At 35.0% G+C, this 13,810-nt stretch overlaps 1 pseudogene; it reads right to left on the minus strand.

Annotated features, from left to right (window-relative positions):
* Nucleotides 1-2,098: 2,098 nt before the first annotated feature.
* The window catches only part of LOC106077734 (metallo-beta-lactamase domain-containing protein 1-like), a 30,267-nt pseudogene continuing 18,555 nt past the window's right edge, over nucleotides 2,099-13,810 (minus strand).

The raw sequence follows: 13,810 nt of genomic DNA on the forward strand, positions 1-13,810 counted from the left end.
AAAGACAATCTAAATAATGCCTGTCCTGTCAGGACTTTATTTATGATTAGATTTTTAAATGTCTAGGTAATGAAGTAAAATTTTAATTGCAATATGTGTGTGTATTAAAGAATAATTGTTATAAAAATGTTTGTAAAATGTTTTACATGTTTCGGATGTTTCTTCAGAGTTGAAGATAATTACTTCCTAGTCCAAACCTCCCGCAGGACGACGGGGGATGGAAGCGGGCAGGGTTTGAACCCTCGACCATCGATAAATCTGAACGACAGTCCAGCGTGCAAACCGCATGACCAGGCAGCCATCCTGTTATTGTTATCTTTTGCTTGATGATTATACATATTCTCGAAGTTCAGCCTAACAGACATACCATACACACTCAGTTTGTTCATAAAATAATAAACAATATGTATGATAAGTTAAAATAAAATATGAATTTAATAGAATAATATTTATACAATAATATCGAAAGGAATAATGTGAATGATAATTTTTCACAAATAAATATAAAGATAAAAAGTCATAAATTCATTGTAAGTAATAACTTTAAAAAGCATAAATAAAAGTAAGCACCAATATGTTGCTTGAAAACACTGACTTCAACATCACAGTTTCATATCGTATGCCAAAGATTCGTCTCTGTAATAAGTTCTGTATAAACTGCCAACGGACATCAATCATGATAGCAGCATACTAGAACTGTCATTAACTTCTGACCAACAATACAAAGATGACGACGACAATGTCCACGGTAATACCAAAAACCCACAGCATTGAATCAACGATGAAATAATTAACTGAAACCCTATAAAAATAACAGACAATTTCTAAAACTAGAAATACGAACAAATCCGTTTAAAGAATATCGTTACAGTATAAAATACAACTCACCCTAAACAGAGGTCAAATAGTCCTAACAAGAATTAATCCAAGGCAAAATGGTAAGGCTGACCAGTAGTATAAAACCAAGATTCCTTCAGGACCTCAAAAAGTACATCTTGTCTATCAATTACAATAAGGCGAAAAAGACCCCAAAATAAGAGCTGATCCATTACGTCACTCATGACAATGAGACAAGGAATAAAATGTTGCACAAAATATTAATACCATGAATGACGTAATCGCCTACAGAAGTAAGTGGCACTATTTGATAGTGTACATTTTTACAAATATACTCAACAACATTACTAACTGCGACAAGCTTAATTTGGGCAGTCTTAACTACATTGAATCACATATGTGTATGTACAAATGTACATAAGTGTTTATAGTGTATATGGTCTTATCAAGTAGATCTGTAATGAAACTTGTAGAAGGTAGATATCTCCACAAAAGCTATGTGTAGGTTCTCCTGGCTCCACTAACACAAATGTTATCAGTAGGTTCTACGTTTCTTCTTCATTCTCATTTTATGTTAAAGTGTTCAGACGACTAGACCAATACATGAGATGAACTGCGCAGTGGTTTCCAAATCAGGGAGCTCTCTGTATAGTTTTCTTTCTATTGAGGTGTTTTGGGGCCAGTGTCTAGTACGGGCCTCTTGGAGCAGTTTTGGAGGATATGGTCGGCATTATCTGGTGACACTCCACATGGGCAGATTTCACTGGTTCCAATTTTGAGCTTCTGGGCTCTATATTTTTATTCTAGACATTTGTATTGTGCTAGCATTTTAAACATTATTTTATTGTGCATTAATGTTTATGTAAGAAACATTTTCCTTATTACTGATTTTATTATGGATAAATATTTGTACAAAGTTAAAAGAATAAGATTGAACTGTAGGCATACAGTTGAATAATTATATCTAGGCCTATATAGGTCAAATTCAACACCCCCCCCCCCCCAATACAAAAGTTATGAAAAGTTTGTTTGGTTAACTATATTTTGAAATTCATGATAAAATTTTAGTTTAATAACTACTTTATTTTAGTTGAAAACTTTAGTGCAATCAAACTCATTTTGTTATAATAAAAATTAAACTATTTTGTTTTTAAAGCCATAATTCAAATAATATTCTCAGCCTGTACCCAATTCATAATTTGAAAAAACTGGAATTCTTAACATTCATAATCATTGGCTGTACAGATAAAAGCAACAAGGGTGAGGGTACCAATGCAGTATTTAATCACAGTAAGAGCACAAACAGCATTAAGTTACAAAATTTCAAATCTGGAATTAACAAAATTCACTGATCTTTATGAATGACAATTGAAGAAAGCCACAATACAAAGTTGACACTGTGAAAAGTCTTCTAAGAAAAAACTGTCATGCTGTGAAAACTCACTCTTTTTCATATTGGCTGAAAGAAAAAAAAAAGAAATAATTGTATTTAGCTTTTTTATTTTAAACATTAGAATACATTGAATACCAAAGCACGCTATAGCTGGAGTATATTAAATGAAGATGTGATGCTCTGTTGAGTTTATAAAAGTTTAGGGCTAGTAGCGGATTCTTTGTCCTCACATGAAATGTATCATGTAATGATAATGCAAAGAACAATCCACAAGTTGTAATTTGTACACTGTAATTTAAAGAAATTTAACAAGATTTTAAAAAAAAAAAGGTTTAAAAAAAAATACCGCAGGTTATAAGATGCTGTCTTTTCCAAACAGAATGAGACTTTGTAACCAAAAGTATGTTAAGAACTTACATAATAATTTGTATCAAATCAAATCATATACTATCAAATATCTTAGTTTATGAGAACTGATCTGGTTTTCGAAGTTGATTATAACAATGGAATCTCTAATTGCAGGGGAGCGGTTGCCCCACTAGCTACCCCCTAAGGCCACTACTGCTTTAACTGAATGTAACTGAATATAGCCAATAAGAATAATCTTCATTTACATGAAACATTTTATGAGACATCGCCAAATATTTATAAAGATATTTAAAATTAGTTTTAATTTATTTGCATTTTTATATGTATATATTGTGGACACACCTGATTTCTGTAAGCTACATCCTAATAGCATTTCCCAAGACAAAATTTTAAATGAATTTCTCTAAGACTGATAAATTTGAAGAAATTAAAGAGTTTACCAAAAATTAACCATTTGATATTGAACATTGTATAAACCCACTACGTCCTACCCCCGATTACCTTTATAATCTTAAGCAAAGAGAAGTAGGTCACATTTTTGTATTTAATATAAAAATACAAACTACAGCTAGAAAAATAGAGATTATAACTGAAAATAAGGTATAAAGATTCTTCCTTTTAATGAAAAATAAAATCAGTTTTCTCCAAAATGATTTGTAATTAACCTGGCAGTGGGTATAAAAAAATGGCGTCCCCCAAGGAGGAGTCCTATCCCCAACACTGTTCCTAATATTCATAAACGATCTAAATCAAAACCTACCAAGAAAAGTCAAAAGCAGTATGTATGCAGATGACCATGCCTTAATTAGCACAGAAGAATATGTAGGAACATCGAAATTTCGATTACAGGATGCTCTTGATATACTCAATAATTGGTCCAAAGACTGGGGCATGTCCATCAACACAAAAAAGACAACATATACCATATTCACACTTTCAACAAAACAACAAACAATAAAATTAACATTAGATAAGGAAGCTTTAGAAAAAAATGACAGCCCTACATATCTTGGAGTCACCTATGACCCGAGACTAACCTGGAAAAACCAAATAGATAAAACACAGAGTAAAGGCATCCAGAGACTATTCCTCTTGAAAAAGTTAGCTGGCACAGATTGGGGAGCTAATCACAACATCCTGAAAAAGACCTATACCAGTTATGTAAGACCTGTACTAGAATATGGTGCCTCAGCATGGGGCTCAGCAGCCCAAACCAACCTAAGAAAAATAGACAAGGTTCAAAATATTGGTTTGAGGATAATGACAGGAGCAATCAAAACAACACCCATAAGAGCTATGGAGGAAACCGCTGCCCTGATCTCTCTAGATGAAAGAAGAGAAATAAAAATCCTTTCCCAATTCACTAAATTGGAAACCTTGGAAAGGCACCCACTCAGAACAAAAATCCACAAAACTGGCACAAAAAAACGTCTCAGAAGAACCAATTTCATACTGGAATCTCTAAACCTAAAAAAGAAACACCAACTTGAAAAAATTACTCTGGAATCCTCAATACACTATAACGAATCTCCACCCTGGGACGAAAGCCCTCTTCCTACTATAAGGGACCATATTGAAAACATAAAAAGAAAATCTGATTACAGACCAACAGAGCTCAAGGAAATAGTGAACTGTTTTCTACATACCAATTACCCTAGCAATCAGTGGATAAGAGTTTACACGGATGGCTCATCCCATAAAGCCACCACAAATGGAGGAGCTGGAATACTTATCGAATGGCCAGATGGAGGGAAAACTAGAAAAATCCATTGCAACTGGAGAGCTCTCTAAAAGTTACAGAGCAGAAAGGGAAGCATTTAGCACTAGCTGCTACCATGCTAGCAAATCATCCAAGTTCCCCTCACAGTCAGATTGTCTTGCTAACCGATGCAAAAACAACCCTCCAAAGCTTGCAAAACTCTGATTCCTCTTATATTAAAAACCTCAGAACAGCACTTACAAAGCTCAACAACAACAGCAAAAAAACTGTTATTCAATGGATACTAGCCCATATACAACTAGAAGGAAATGAGAAGGCTGACACACTCGCCAAGAGTGGGAGAACAAACTCACAAGTAAACTCTGCACTCTATCCAGAAGAAATGAAGAAATTAATTGTAGATAAAATAAATGAGAAATGGACGAGCTCCCATCCAAATCACAAAAAAGATGACGCTTACTATAAGCTATCCCGACAAGACCAACGTCTAATCTTTCGACTCAGGACCGGACACAACAGAATGCGACAACACATGTACCGGAAGCTCAAAATTGGAACCAGCGAAATCTGCCCATGTGGAGTATCACCAGAAAATGCCGACCACCTCCTCCAAAACTGCTCTCTTTACCAAGAGGCCCGTATAAGACACTGGCCCCAAATCACCCCAATAGAAAGAAAACTATATGGAGAGCTCCCTGATTTGGAAACAATGCGCAGTTCATCTCATGTATTGGTCTAGTCATATGAACACTCCAACATAACAATGAGAACGATGAAGAAGAAGAAAAACCTAGCAATGAGACTGAATAAATATTTAATTTAAAAAGTTTCAGATATTGAAAAGGGGTTTTAGGAACATCTAATAAAAACAGTATAGGACTAAAACGTTCTGGACAGCAGAAGTGGCTAATGGGTTTAAATGTTGTTTTGTTTGTTTATTTATACAAAAAAATCTGTTATGTAAGGTCATCTGTTTCTGTGGCCAAAGGTTAACAAAGGTGTGGCCAGCACAACAAACAACCACCTTTACTTATCCTCAACTAATGCTAGGTACGCATTCAACTTGGGTTGACTCAGTGTCCTAGAAATCACAAAAATTAAAATCCATCTTCATCAGGACTTGAACCCATGACCCCTTGGTTCAGAAGTCAAGTCCTTTACCACTCAGCCACTATGTTATTTGTTCACCTTGGGTCAAAAAGGTGATAGCATGAGAAAAACCTCCAAGAAGAAGAGGAAGTGATAATTACTAAACTCAATTTAAGTCAGTTGTCTTTGGTACTCGGAGCAGTACACATGTATTGAAGTGGCCAGTTGTTACCCACTGTGATGGCTAAGTACGTGAGCAAACATGGCTCTCAGTGAGCTACCACTGTATGCTCTAGCGAGTGTACCTGAATGTACCTTCACGTGGTTTGGATGTGAGAAAGGCTTGCTAACCAGTTCAAAACCCACCACTGTTACCCCTATGGGTGGTGAAGGTCCCCTCATGGGTGCAGGTTAGGGTACTAATTGATTAATTTTTTAAATTGATTCTTGTGTTTTCAGGAAAAGAAATAATTGTGCAAATTTCAGCTTAAGATTGGGTGTCAGAGAAATATTGTGTACAAACTTTTGGCCAGACAGACAGAGTGAGTTGATATAAATTTGTAAATACTTACTATCAACCTTGACTTTATGTTACTAACTTCATTGCTTGTGTTTCTCAAGTTCTCTTCACTCCTAGCTATAACATAGAGATGTAGTTTTATTAGTCTTTTTCTAAGGCAACAAAAATTACAACATTTTAGCTTATTAAGCACTTTGCCTGTATTTCATCAAACAGGAAAAAGTAACAGTTTTTCATCAGCGTGTCATTATTCAAGAAGAAACCCAAAGGTGTCCAAATGGTTTTCCAGACTTTGAATTCGTCCTTCATTTCCATAAGAAGTCAACTTTTTTTCCAATTCACCCCAGAGATGGGCCAAACTGAAAGAAGCTGGAGCCTGGAGTTTAAAAAAAGGACAGTAATACAAGGTGGTCTGCAAGAGAGAAAACTACGTGGGCAGTTTCTTTGCAGCTTGACAAAATCATCAAGCTGTTGAAGAAACTTTCTGAATCAGCAACTATAGGATGGACACTAGAAGCAGCGCACAGAATGAAATCTCTTCAGCACTACTTCTCTTTATTAAGAGACATTTTCACTACTTCAATAGCTGTATCTTTGTATGAATCATCTGACTAGTGGTACTTTTCTTCAACACGTTCATGGTCTCCTTTGTTTTCAGTGCTCTTAAACTACCCTTTATACTAAGTTACTTCCTGAGAGTAACACAGCACTAGTCAGCGCTATGGAAGTTAATCCTTAAAATTGAGGATGACCCAGCATGGAAAGAGTTAATACTCTGTGTGGAATACATGCAACAGGGTCACTAACTGATATAACAATGTGAAAGGCGGGATTACATGAAAGTGACGTAACATTTAATTTATTTAAAAACAAATTTCAGACACTCAATTTGGGGGAATCTTCAAATTCTCCCCCCCCCCTTCCTCTCCTCACCCGAGCTATGCCACTGGCTTCAGGGCATTTTTCTTAACTTTTGGAAATTGAATTATCAGAAATTTATAAGTAGAGAGCTTATACAAGTTTGATAGGCGATATTATATAAAAAAAAAAGAGATACTTCATGAAACAAAGATTTTACATACACAACAACCTTGAGCTTTTTCTAAGTACCACTTGTTTTTCTGGTCTTGAACCTTTTTTCTTTTGCAACAAAAAAAAAAAAAAAAGAGTTTGTTTAGAAACATAAGAAAAAGATCATGTAAAATACAAACGGAAATAAAGGCCAACAAAACAAAATAAAATAATGAAACAAATCAAAATAGTAGGACAGGTTCAGTTCAAAATAATCAAAGAACCAGCATCACAGAGGCACAATAGTGTCTCATCTCAAAAACCAAAACAATGGTTTACAATAATATAATAAATGTCATAATCAAATGACAACATCCATGAGACACACTACTGTCTCATATCAAAACAAAAGATGTCTTTTACAAAAAATGGCTGCTTGGTTATTCATGGTCTATTGGCTGCCATCCCACGACTTCCTGCAGGAAAATTGAACTGTCTCTTGTAAAATATTAAATGTGCAAAGAAGTTAGATTAGATACTGATTTATCCATTCAAGATTTAAAAAAAAAAAAAAAAAAAATATTTCTTTCTAATTGTTTAGCTTTATTTATTTTCTTTCTGAATTCAGTAAGCTTAAATTGCTTTTTTTCCTTTTGTTGTTTCAGAGTGTAAGTAAATATAAACAAAAAGATACACCATACAAGTAATGCTAGAGCAGACCGACAATGTACAGAACATAAAGTATCAAAAAGACTGGAATATACCAGTCAGCTCTGCTTCATGTTATTTCACAAAGTTGAGAAACAAAATAATATATTTGATAAAATACTTTTAATTTTTAATCAACACTCACAGATCTATTTCAGTGCTGTCAGAGTCGCTCAAATGTTCACATTGTTTGTTTTGCTCTTTGACCTGTGCAAAAAACAACATATGTTATGTGCTAAGTTGAAGTAGAAGCAGAAAGCATTATCAGAGTCAGAATTGGAATATGTAATTTTTGTAAAATGTTTTACATCAGAGTTAAAGATAATTTACTTCCTAGTCCAGACCTCCAGCAGAATGATGGGGTATTATATGGGGTGTTCATTTTGCAGCTCAATGTATTTCTAAAATACCAACAGAAGCCATAATAATTTTTAAAAATAAATTTCAAAGAGAGTTTGTGTTTTCACATAAGATCAGAGGGAGCCCTCCACTAGATCCACCTATGCAGGTAAAAAAGAAATATCAATAGGTATAAACTATCAACAACCACAATTATATCTCCTTCTATACAAAGTAGATGTGTGCAGGAGAAAGTATTTTGTTTGGCTGACTGCTGAGGTATTATTATTGTTATTACATTCTTAATATTTATAATGGGGCTGAGTGGTTGAGAACTTGGTTTCCAAATCTGGGATCCTGGGTTCAAATCTGGGATTTTTATGGCGCCCCTGAGTCCAACCAACTCTAATGGGTACCTGACATTAGTTGGGGAAAGTAAAAGCTGTTGGTCATTTTGCTGGCCAAATAACCATCCATCCATCCCAGTGGCGCTACAGCCTGCTCATTAACCATTGGTTTAAGAAGTAGATGACCTAAGATCATCTACCCCATAGATCACAAGGTCTGAAAGGTAAACATTACTTTTTTGTTTTGGTAACTTTTTAATATTAATAACAGGGTTTGGTAGTCGAGCTCTTGGCTTCTGAACTGAGGGTATCTAGATTACCTGACATGTTTTTTTCAGTGAACTGATTGTTATGAGGATAAAGTTCAGTATGAGCCTAACCTAATGATTGTACTTTTCTGAATTACATTCTTATTGTTTAAAACTTATAGCATAAAATAATGTTTTTGTATCTTGAAAAGAATGCACACAAGACTAAGACTGCTTTATTGATCCTTACAGAAACTTCTTGTGATTACAAGGACTCTTTTCTCATATAAAGACAACACAACAAAAAAATACACATAATTACAACAGACACAACAAAAAGAGTTCATTCAGCGACTACACACATGTATCTTGGTGCATTTCATGTTCCCTGATCAATTAGTGGCGGTGATAGAGTCTGACTGAGTGAAGTACGAACAAGTTTTTGTACCGCTCCGTTCTTGTTTTGATTGACAGCAGTTGTCCACTTCGCGACGACCTGACGTAGTTCTGATGGAGCGGGTGGCCGTTGTCTTCCAAGATTTTTTTTATTTTTCTTAGGCACTTTAATAGGTGTAACAATAGGTGTTGGGCCCAGTACCTAGTGAATTTGTATGATGAATGCATGTATATATCGTTAAATACATCTATTCAAGCAGAACCTGACCCCTAATTGTGGTGTTTTTTCCCAGCTAAATTGTAGAATATGAAGGCCCCTTGAGATGCTGTGCTTCTGGCCTTGTAATGGCAGGGGTAACTGAGCATTGATCACACAATACAGATAATTAAATGATCATCTATTGTTGATGGTTGACCTTCTAACCAAGAAGCTGATGAATGGCCAAACTCTCATTCCTGACTTCTGGAAAAAATCCTTTCCTTTGATACAATTGAAATGGCCACTGGCTAAGCTTACTGATTATAGAAGCTGGTAATAAATAACACTAAAAGATGCCTTGATTAAAAACATGAATAAATATAGGTGCTTACAACTAGAATATGCATTCTTAAAAAAAAAAAAAATTTTGGTAAACTTTACTAACCCATATAACAGAAAACACATTAATGTGTTATATATATATTTAGAGAGAAAGAGAGATGTGATAGTCCCTATATATATAGATAGACAGATAGATATAACTTCATTTTGCTATGTAAAAAATGTGAGATGATTACAATGAACATAAATGTCAATTCTGGTTTTTAGATGTTCAAACTCTTTCCTGCAGGGTTCACTGTCGCCGCCTCTGTCTTCACTTTCCAATAACAAACCAACAGGAATGTCTTCCACTCACTAGAACACAGTTTCCACAGTTTTCCTAGGCAACTTCCTGACTAGACAACCCACACAAAGAACCTTGCTGAACCATTACTCTAGGGGGATCAAGCCAAGTTCTCGTCTAAAATATTATATTCTTCCTTTTCCACTTAGATGGAATTCCAGTTGCTCCAGTTCATATACAGTGATCTAATAGTGCACTGTTGCGCCTTGTGCATGCAGAATGACAACAATACATAATTTTGAAAACAAAATGGTGCGCTTGCTTTCAGAACAGAAAATGTAGCCTTTGCAAGCTGCAAAATATCATGAAATGGGATTTTCAATAGCTTTTCAAATTTTAAGATCTACATATGATAGACAGACAGACCACATTAAACTAATAGTATCCTTAAAACAAGGCTTTTTGATGCAGTAGTCATTTTGGCGCTAAGTATTGTAGACAGATATTTTATTACCTAATCCATGTGCTGCGCTATACTTGAAATAGTTGTTACTATATGTTTATTTATCCTTTAAATTGAAGACAGGAGTAATACAAGGCTGTCCCTACACAATAAAATCTGAAAGCAGTTCTTTGGCACAAAGACTTGGACAATAACAACTAAGAATACAGACAAGCTCCAGATATTTACCAATGAATGATGTTTATAATGATCTAGAAGAATAGGATAAGATAGTAAAATTCTTTTTAAAAATTTAAAAAAAAACTAACATGCTGATGGGTAATGTTAAAAGTGTTCAAAATAAGTTTCTGGCGTTGGTGCTTCTATCAAAATAAAAATCAAAGCACTCACTTTAAAAAATACCTTAATAAAAATCTACATATTTGACATGCACTTCTCATTATTGCTTTTATTACAAGAGAAATTAAGGTGTCAAGTGTCAATAAACTATACCTTTGTTGGCTCATTGTTTTTTCTCATTTTTCTTGTCACACAGCTGGATTTTCTGGTTGGTATTTATGTGATTGCTTTCTTCCACTAGTTGGGCATTTAGCTCCTCAAGAGCAGCAAGTTCCTGGCATTGAAACATAAAACTGATCAATGCAATACCAATTTTATAGAATGACATCAGTTCAATATATATATTATAAGATAAGATAAGATAATTTTATTGATCCAATCAAATGGAAATTCAGTTTGACTACAAATGACAACATCAGCATAACTACTGTACAATAACAGTATAGATGAGGAATTCGAACAACATTCACACACGAAACACATACACATTCCCAACCAGCGCTTTATGAATTTAAACTTCTATGTACTTCTCGATGACGACAGCTGATCTTGTAACACTCTGACCGAAAGTGGAATAAAGGAGTTTTAAAATCTTTCTGTTTTAGTTCTAATGGAAAGGAGACGACCACTTCTTTCAAGATATTATGTAACAGTGGTTTAATGGGTGCAGGTTGTCCTTAAGAAGCGAGAGTGTTTTGGAAAGGCATCTTTCATGAAAAAGCTCTTCAAGAGATGGTAGCTTTATTTGAGTGATGTTCGATGCTTTTTTAATTAGTCTATTTAGTCTAAGTCTTTGTGCCAATGAAGTGTTACCATACCAGCAGGTGATGGCAAAGTTAATTAGACTGCTGATGGTTGCTGTATAAAAAAGTGAAATAATGGTTTTGTCGATGTTAAATTTTATCTTTCTAAGGTAAAAGAGTCCCTGGTGAATTTTTGTGTAGAGGTTTTGACAGTGTTCACTCCATTTCAGTTTGTTGTTCTTAGTTGTTCCTAGATATTTATATTTTTGTATTTGTTCTATGGTTTGATTGTTCATCTGAATTTCTGCAATATGGCCTTTATTTTTCCTAAAGTCAATAATCATTTCTTTAGTTTTCTGAACATTTAAAATTAGAAACTTGTCTATACACCATTGGTAAAAGGTGTCAATTATTGAATGGTACAGATTTTCGTCACCTGAAATAAGGCCAATGATTGCTTTGTCGTCAGCAAATTTTATGATGGTAGTGTCAGCTGATAGGCTCTGAATGTCATTTGTGTATATGGTATACAATACTGGTGACAGGATGCACCCCTGCAGCGCTCCAGTGCTAAGCTCTCTTGTGCCTTACACATGCCATTCACATTTACATATTGTGGGCGTTTGATAAGAAAGTTTAGAATCCAAGCTTGTATGTTTTTGCTAACGTTCAGTTCAGATAGTTTTTGTATCATGCGATGTGGTTGGATGGTGTTGAATGCAGATGAAAAATCTACGAATAATACTCTGGCATAGTGTCTCTGAGTATCAAGATGATGGTATAGACCAGTGATGCTCAAACTACGGCCCGCGGGCCAGATCCGGGGGACGTGGTTTGGACTGGCCCGCCAAAACATCTACACAAAATGTAGGGAAAAAAAAGGTTGAAAAATGAATTTTTTTCTGTAAGGACTTTAGCTTTTTCTTCGATGGACTTCATTCTATTTTCTTGTACTATTCATGTTGATTTGTTTTCTATAAGAACACTAGTTGTTTTTTTTCGGCTACAAGAATTGACAGTTGTTTTAGAGTCTTGGACAATACCACAGCTGTATAGAGCTAGCCCTGTTTTTGACATCTCATGTGTGTAACACTGCACATCTTTTCTGCATCATTTTGGTTTGTGTACTTTTGACAGCAACATGATTGGTGCCGTATCGTATAACATTTGCACTTTAATGAAATGGGAGAGCTGAAGAAACGAAAATTGGATGTTGAAACTTTCAGGTAAAGTTGACAGATCTTTTTTTTTTGTTGGTGGAACATAATAAGCCAACATGTTTGATCTGTAAAATGTGTTTTTAGGAACATAGCATAAAAAGCATTCTAAAACAAACCATTACAAAAATATGGTGGCATTGTTGGTTTGAGTCACCAAGAAAAGATCGCAAAGTTACGTCTAGAGTTGAGTGATTGACAAAAATATTTACCAAGAAGTCAAGAAATGAGTATACTGTAATGGAGGCTACAGAGTTGCTCACATTAACAAGAGAAATGAAGCATAAAAAGGTGCTTGCTAGCGCTAGCAGTGATGGAATAAAATCGGCCTGAAAAAAAAATGAAGCTGTCAGCCTTTCTGGCATGACAATAGCAAAGTGAGTCGAGTAGACGGTGTTGGTGAAAATCTCTTCAAAACTAAATGACAGAGCAGCAGATTTTGAAATAATTACTATTGCGGCTGAGGAGTGACGCCAACTGGAACTGATTGACTAACAAATCCAGATTTCCAGCTTGAGAAATTTCGAACAATAAGGACAATAGATTTCTACGCCGTGTTGTCTACATAAGCCTTGCACATTTCCGAACAAAAATTGATGGTATGATCACAATGTTTACAAGCACTTATTTTAGTAGAAAACTTTTTCAGGTATAAGACAACTGAAACCCTTGTTACGTAACTTAATTATGGTGTAAGTAGGCCCATTGGAGCCACAAATTTGTAATATAACTATTTAAAATGGTTTATTCTCTATTTCATTTTTTGGTATCTTTTTGTTAATGTGGCCCGCGACACGAGTGTTAGAAATTAAAATGGCCCACAGGCCGTATAAGGTTGGGCAAAACTGGTATAGACAATTCAGCATGAATAGTATTGCATCTTCTATACTTCTTGACGGTTTGCAAGCGAACTGGTGCGGTCAAGACCTGTTTCGACTTCTTTCAGTAGATGTTTTAAAATCATTTTCTCCAGGCACTTCATTGGAATTGATGTAAGTGCTACTGGACGTAGGTCGATGTTGGAAACAATAATCTTCTTTTTAGGTACTGGAATTATTTCAGATGTCTTCCAAATGGAAGACATTTTGTGCATTTGCCAGGACTTGTTGAATATAGCACAAAAGATATAAGCCAGTTATTCCGCACATAGCTTTACAAGTTTGCCACTTACTTTGTCGGGTCCCGAGGCTTTGGCGGTGTTTACTTGTTTAAATATCTTTAGTCACTTCTTGTTTATTGAACAGTTC

Source organism: Biomphalaria glabrata, chromosome 11 (assembly GCF_947242115.1).
Source record: "Biomphalaria glabrata chromosome 11, xgBioGlab47.1, whole genome shotgun sequence".
In the NCBI taxonomy this organism is placed as follows: Eukaryota; Metazoa; Mollusca; class Gastropoda; family Planorbidae; genus Biomphalaria; species Biomphalaria glabrata.